Here is a 6,735-nt window from a genome sequence, read left to right as displayed (position 1 = left end):
TAGGGATAGACTTATTAACCAATCTACAGGAAGAACGGTTTCTCATACAGTTGAAACTAAGTATCATAGCAAAACTGTGTTTACTTTTTGTGTAGTTACGATACCAATTTGGACTAGTTCTCCAAATTAGGCAATATTTTAGCAGCCATGCAATTACATGGTTTAAGTTGTAGGAACTGATCACTCCTCTATTTTGTGTGTGTGTGTGTGTGTGAGTGAGATAGGAACTCAAGATGGGATCATCCTCCAGCCACCACATGCTACACAGGGCCGTTGAAGGTGATGGTGAGCAAATGGGGTCCGAGTGTTGCCGAGGACGTGTCACAATGGCACCGCTTAACGAATGGAGATTTTCCCGAAGAAGGCACCCTCAGTGTCGTTAAATTGAAATTAGTCAGAGAACAGTTGGAGAGAGTAGGGAAAGGCAAGAAAAATAATATATGATTGGCTAATTTTAGAAAGTGTGAAGTTGAAGCAGAGACAAGGACAGAGAGAGAGGAAAAGTGCAGAGGTAATGATGAAAGCTGAAGAAAAGAAAGCCAAAGCAAGTAGGCACAGACGTATAGATGAACTGTATCAACATCATCGACCACCCTATGCTCCCCCACCTCAACAACGTCTACCACCTCCACACCCAGGACCCCCAGCAGCAGGGGGGGCTGTGGGATCAGACAACGGAGAATCTGAGGAAGACGAAGAAGAAAAAGACACGCCTCTGACCACCAGAGTAGAATACCAACTCCTCTGACCACCAGAGTAGAATACCAGCTCCTCTGACCACCAGAGTAGAATACCAGCTCCTCTGACCACCAGAGTAGAATACCAGCTCCTCTGACCACCAGAGTAGAATACCAGCTCCTCTGACCACCAGAGTAGAATACCAGCTCCTCTGACCACCAGAGTAGAATACCAGCTCCTCTGACCACCAGAGTAGAATACCAGCTCCTCTGACCACCAGAGTAGAATACCAGCTCCTCTGACCACCAGAGTGGAATACCAGCTCCTCTGACCACCAGAGTAGAATACCAGCTCCTCTGACCACCAGAGTGGAATACCATCTCCTCTGACCACCAGAGTAGAATACCAGCTCCTCTGACCACCAGAGTAGAATACCAGCTCCTCTGACCACCAGAGTAATAGGGCGGCAGGTAGCTTAGTGGGTAAGAGCGTTGTGCCAGTAACCGAAAGGTCGCTGGTTCTAATCCCCGAGCCGACTAGGTGAAATATCTGTCGATGTGCCCTTGAGCAAGGCACTTAACCCTAATTGCTCCTGTAAGTCGCTCTGGATAAGAGCGTCTGCTAAATGACCAAAAATAAAAATAAATAAATAAATAGAATACCAGCTCCTCTGACCACCAGAGTGGAATACCAACTCCTCTGACCACCAGAGTAGAATACCAGCTCCTCTGACCACCAGAGTGGAATACCAGCTCCTCTGACCACCAGAGTGGAATACCAGCTCCTCTGACCACCACACACACTGAGTTCCAGAGTAGAATAGCAGCTCCTCTGACCACCACACACACTGAGTTCCAGAGTAGAATACCAACACCTCTGACCACCACACACACTGAGTTCCAGAGTAGAATACCAGCTCCTCTGAACACCACACACACACTGAGTTCCAGAGTAGAATACCAGCTCCTCTGACCACCACACACACTGAGTTCCAGAGTAGAATACCAGCTCCTCTGACCACCACACACACTGAGTTCCAGAGTAAAATACCAACACCTCAGGACTGCCCCCGCCGAAACCCTAAGCCTCCCAAACGACTGGTCACCGAAATGACCTGTGGACTTTATCCAGACTTACCACCCCCTCCCCCTCCTGTTTCAACACCACCCTCTGCCGCGCTGTTTCCTCTGATGTCAATACCCAATCCAGTGGCGGGCTGTGACGACAACGCCCCTCCAACAATCCTAGTCCAGCGGAATTGGGAAATGGGGGAAATGATGGACATCGTGAAGGAGCTTCCCCCTCCCTCTCATAGTGGGGCACAATGGTGGACCCAGTTTTCCACCATAATCTCATCCCCTGACTACAGTCTGGCCACATGCTGTACACAAGCTGCAGGAAGGGAGAGACAACAGAAGAAACTGGCAAGTGCCCAGCTGATGTTTTATGAGGGAGGGAACAGAGGGAACTCAGGAGACAGAGGAAGGGGAAGGGGGGCTGGAAGAGCAAGAGGAGGAAGGGGCCACGAAGGAAGACGGGGTGGAGGAGGAAGAGGGGAACAATGGAGGAGAATACTCTGTTCATGTGCCTCATTCTGTCTTCTCCCTTCTCTCACAGGCAAGGACAGCACATCTCACCCCCGCAAGACTGTTACATTGGCACAATGTGTTACTTACAATGTCTCATGTTACTCTGAAACGCTGCACTGTCTTAAACCTTGCAACCTTACTCCCCACATAGTCTGACGGTGATGCACATGACTGCAGTGAGGTGGTTGACCTCTTGTGTAAACCACGCCCTGATCTCCAAGATGTGCCAATTCCTAAAAGTGATTTAATCTATTTTGTTGCTTCTTCTTCAGGTGATCCAGTTGCATCTTATGCTGTGTGTACACCCCACAATATTGAGGAGGCAGCTAGACTGCCCTCCCACTACTCTGCACCAGCAGAGCCGTTTGCTCTTACACTTGCCTGTGTGTTGGGAAAGGGGAAGTCCCTCACAGTGTACACTGACTCTCAGTACGCTTTTGATGTCTGTCACGTTTTTGGAACCCTGTGGCAACATCGTGGTTTCCTCACCTCAAATGATAAACCAATCGCACACCATAAAATGGTTAAAGAACTGCTTGAGGCAGTACTCCTGTGCTCCACTCTTGCAATGTGCAAGTGTGCAGCCCACACTAAACACACTGACCCTGTTTCCCTAGGAAATGCTGCTGCAGACTGTGCAGCGAAAGCGGCTGCTGATTCCCCTACCTCTCCTCTCCTTGTGCTGGCATGCATTGACCCTTTCACCTCTCGTTCCTTTAATGATGTCTCTCTGCTACAACAGGGGGCTGATGCAGTGGAAAATAAATGTTGGCAGCGAACATGCACGTGTGACCCCGCCTCCCAGTGCTTTTCCCTACCTTGCAAAATTGTCACATGGTTTGGACCATGTGTCAAAAGGGGTGATTTATATATACAGTACCAGTCAAAAGTTTGGAGACACCTACTCATTCCAGGGTTTTTCTTTATTTTTACTATTTTCTACATTGTAGAATAATAGTGAAGACATCAAAACTATGAAATAACACATACGGATTCATGTAGTAACCAAAAAAGTGTTCAACAAATCAAAATGTATTTCAGATTCTTCAAAGTAGCCACCCTTTGCCTTGATGACAGCTTTGCACACTCTTGGTATTCTCTCAACCAGCTTCATGAGGTAGTCACCTGGAATGCTTTTCAATTAACAGGCGTGCCTTGCTAAAAGTTAATTTGTGGAATTTCTTTCCTTCTTAATGCGTTTGAGCCAATCAGTTGTGTTGTGACAAGGTAGGGTGGTATATAGAAGATAGCCCTATTTGGTAAATGACAAGTCCATATTATGGCAAGAACAGCTCAAATAAGCAAAGAGAAACGACAGTCCATCATTACTTTAAGACATGAAGGTCACTCAATCCAGAAAATTTCAAGAACTTTGTTTCTTCAAGTGCAGTCGCAAAAACCATCAAGCGCAATGATGAAACTGGCTCTCATGAGGACCGCCACAGGAAAGGAAGACCCAGAGTTACCTCTGATGCAGAGGATAAAATCATTAGAGTTAACTGCACCTCAGATTGCAGCCCAAATAAATTCAAGTAACAGACACATCTTAACATCAACTGTTCAGAGGAGACTGCGTGAATCAGGCCTTCATGGTCAAATTGCTGCAATGAAACCACTACTAAAGGACACCAAAATAAGAAGAGACTTGCTTGGGCCAAGAAACGAGCAATGGACATTAGACCGGTGGAAATCTGTCCTTTTTTCTGAAGAGTCCAAATTGGAGATTTTTGGTTCCAACTGCCGTGAGACGCAGAGTAGGTGAACGGATGATCTCCGCATGTGTGGTTCCCACCGTGAAGCATGGAGGAGGAGTGATGGTGTGGGGCTGCTTTGCTGTTGACACTGTCGTGATTTATTTAGAATTCAAGGCACACTTAACCAGCATTGCTACCACAGCATTCTGCAGCGATACGCCCTCCCATCTGGTTTGCGATTAGTGGGACTATCATTTTGTTTTTCAACAGGACAATGACCCAAAACATACTTCCAGGCTGTGAAAGAGCTATTTGACCAAGAGGGAGAGTGATGGAGTGCTGCATCAGATGACCTGGCCTCCACAATCACCCGACCTCAACCCAATTGAGATGGTTTGGGATGAGTTGGACCGCAGAGTGAAGGAAAAGCAGCCAACAAGTGCTCAGCATATGTGGGAACTCCTTCAAGACTGTTGGAAAAGCATTCCTCATGAAGCTGGTTGAGAGAATGCCAAGAGTGTGCAAAGCTGTCATCAAGGCAAAGGGTTATTACTTTGAAGAATCTAAAATATAAAATATATTTTGATTTCTTTAACACTTTTTGGGTTACTACATGATTCCATATGTGTTATTTCATACAATGTAGAAAATAGGTAAAAAGATAAAATAAAGAAAAACCCTGGAATGAGAAGGTGTCCAAACTTTTGACTGGTAATGTATATTAATAGATTTGGCACACATTTGGGTTTACTACATTTGTTGAAATTTTTTGTAAACTATGTTCTATTTGTGCAGCCCATAATGTTGGAAGAGCTGCACCCATGCCTATTTGAGCTCACCCCACACCTGAGATGCCTTTCAGTCAAAATGGACTTTATTGAACTCTCCCCTTGTCAAGGGTACAAATATTGTCTGGTGATAAGTTTACATGTTTTCTAAATGGATATAGTGCTTTCCATGCAGGCATGCATCATAATCTGCAGTAGCTAAAGCAGTAATGAGAGAAATTGTTCCCAGGTGAGGGATTCCGTCAAAACTCTCAAGCGACAATGGCTCACATTTTGTAAATAATGTAATAAAGAGTTTATCATGGAAGTGTTTTTTCAACACCCTCAGTATTAAGCAGCAACACCTTTCAGTGTTGAGGATCAACTCTAGAGAATGCATCCTGTAGCTGAATTGACACCAGGAAGTGCTAAATATTCACACTAGGAAATAACCCTTTTTTTGTCTGGTTCTCTCCCACTCATAAATCAAGCCTGCAAGTTGTAGGTGAGTTAAACAGGAGCCTGACTGAACAAATAACACAAAAATGTGATACTTATTTCATTTCATTTTTAATAAAAAATGTATACATCACCCAATGTCCCTGAGTGATAAAGTAATTGCCCCCTTACATTCAGTAACTGGTTGTGCCACATTTTGCTGCTATGACTGCAACCAAACGCTTCCTGTAGTTGTTGTTCAGTCTCTCACATCACTGGGGAGGAATTTTGGCCCACTCTTCCATGCAGAACTGCTTTAACTCAGCGACATTTGTGGGTTTTCGAGCATGAACTGCTAGTTTCAGGTCCTGCCACAACATCTCAATCAGGTTTGTATCAATGTTGTGACGAGTACTGAGGACCGAAGAGGCAGGACACAGACGCAGACATCAACAATGTAAAGGTTTACTTCACACTGAGCAAGAGAACAACAAAGAGCGAGTACACGACATGACACTAACAATCACACACAACACAACACTGAACAGTCCAGGGCTATATATATATATATATATATATATGGTCCCGTGTAGCTCAGTTGGTAGAGCATGGCGCTTGCAACGCCAGGGTTGTGGGTTCGATTCCCACGGGGGGCCAGTATGAAAAAATGTATGCACTCACTAACTGTAAGTCGCTCTGGATAAGAGTGTCTGCTAAATGACTAAAATGTAAATATAGGGGTGGTGATGAGATGATGAGGTGCAGGTGCGCTGGAGGTGATTAGGGTGCGTTGGGTTTCCATTCTGGTGTTGCCGAGGTGGTGCGCTCAGACCGGTGGCTCAGTAGACCGGCAAATCAGAGCGCTGGAGGGGAGCAACGGGAGGAGACATGACAGTACCCCCTCCCGGACGCGCGGCTCCCGCCGCAGGACATCGCCAGCCTTGAGGACGCCCCCGAGGACAAGGAGCGGGCCGGTCAGGGCGGCAATGGTGGAAGTCCCGAATTAGGTTGGGGTCCAGATCGTCCCTTAGCCGGAACCCAGCTCCTCTCCTCAGGACCATACCCCTCCCAGTCCACCAGGTAATGGAGCCGCCCCCACGGAACCTGGAGTCCAGCAGGTCCCTCACCGCATACGCCGGACTCCCGTCAATGTCCAGAGGCGGAGGGGGCGTACCCCGGGGGACGGTATCCGCCAGAGGACCCAGGAACCACCGGCCTGAGGAGAGACAAATGGAAAGTGGGTAAGACACGGTAGTGAGGGGGAAGGAGCAGCCGGTACGATACCTCATTTATCCACTGGAGGACCTTAAACGGCCCCACAAACCGGGGGCTCAGTTTCTTGCAGGCGGAGAGGGAGGTTTTTTGTGGACAGCCAGACACCATCACCAGGCTGGAATACGGGGGCCTCACTGCGATGGCGGTCGGCTTGGTCCTTCTGCCGACGAATGGCCCTCTGGAGATGGACATGGGCGGCGTCCCAGACCTGTCCGGCCCTGCGGAACCACTCGTCGACAGCGGGCGCATTGGTCTGGCTGGGTGTCCAAGGGGGCAGGGCCGGCTGGTACCCCA

Source organism: Coregonus lavaretus, assembly GCF_964263955.1.
Source record: "Coregonus lavaretus genome assembly, chromosome: 31".
Taxonomy (NCBI): domain Eukaryota; kingdom Metazoa; phylum Chordata; class Actinopteri; order Salmoniformes; family Salmonidae; genus Coregonus; species Coregonus lavaretus.
Note: the sequence above shows the minus strand (reverse complement) of the source record.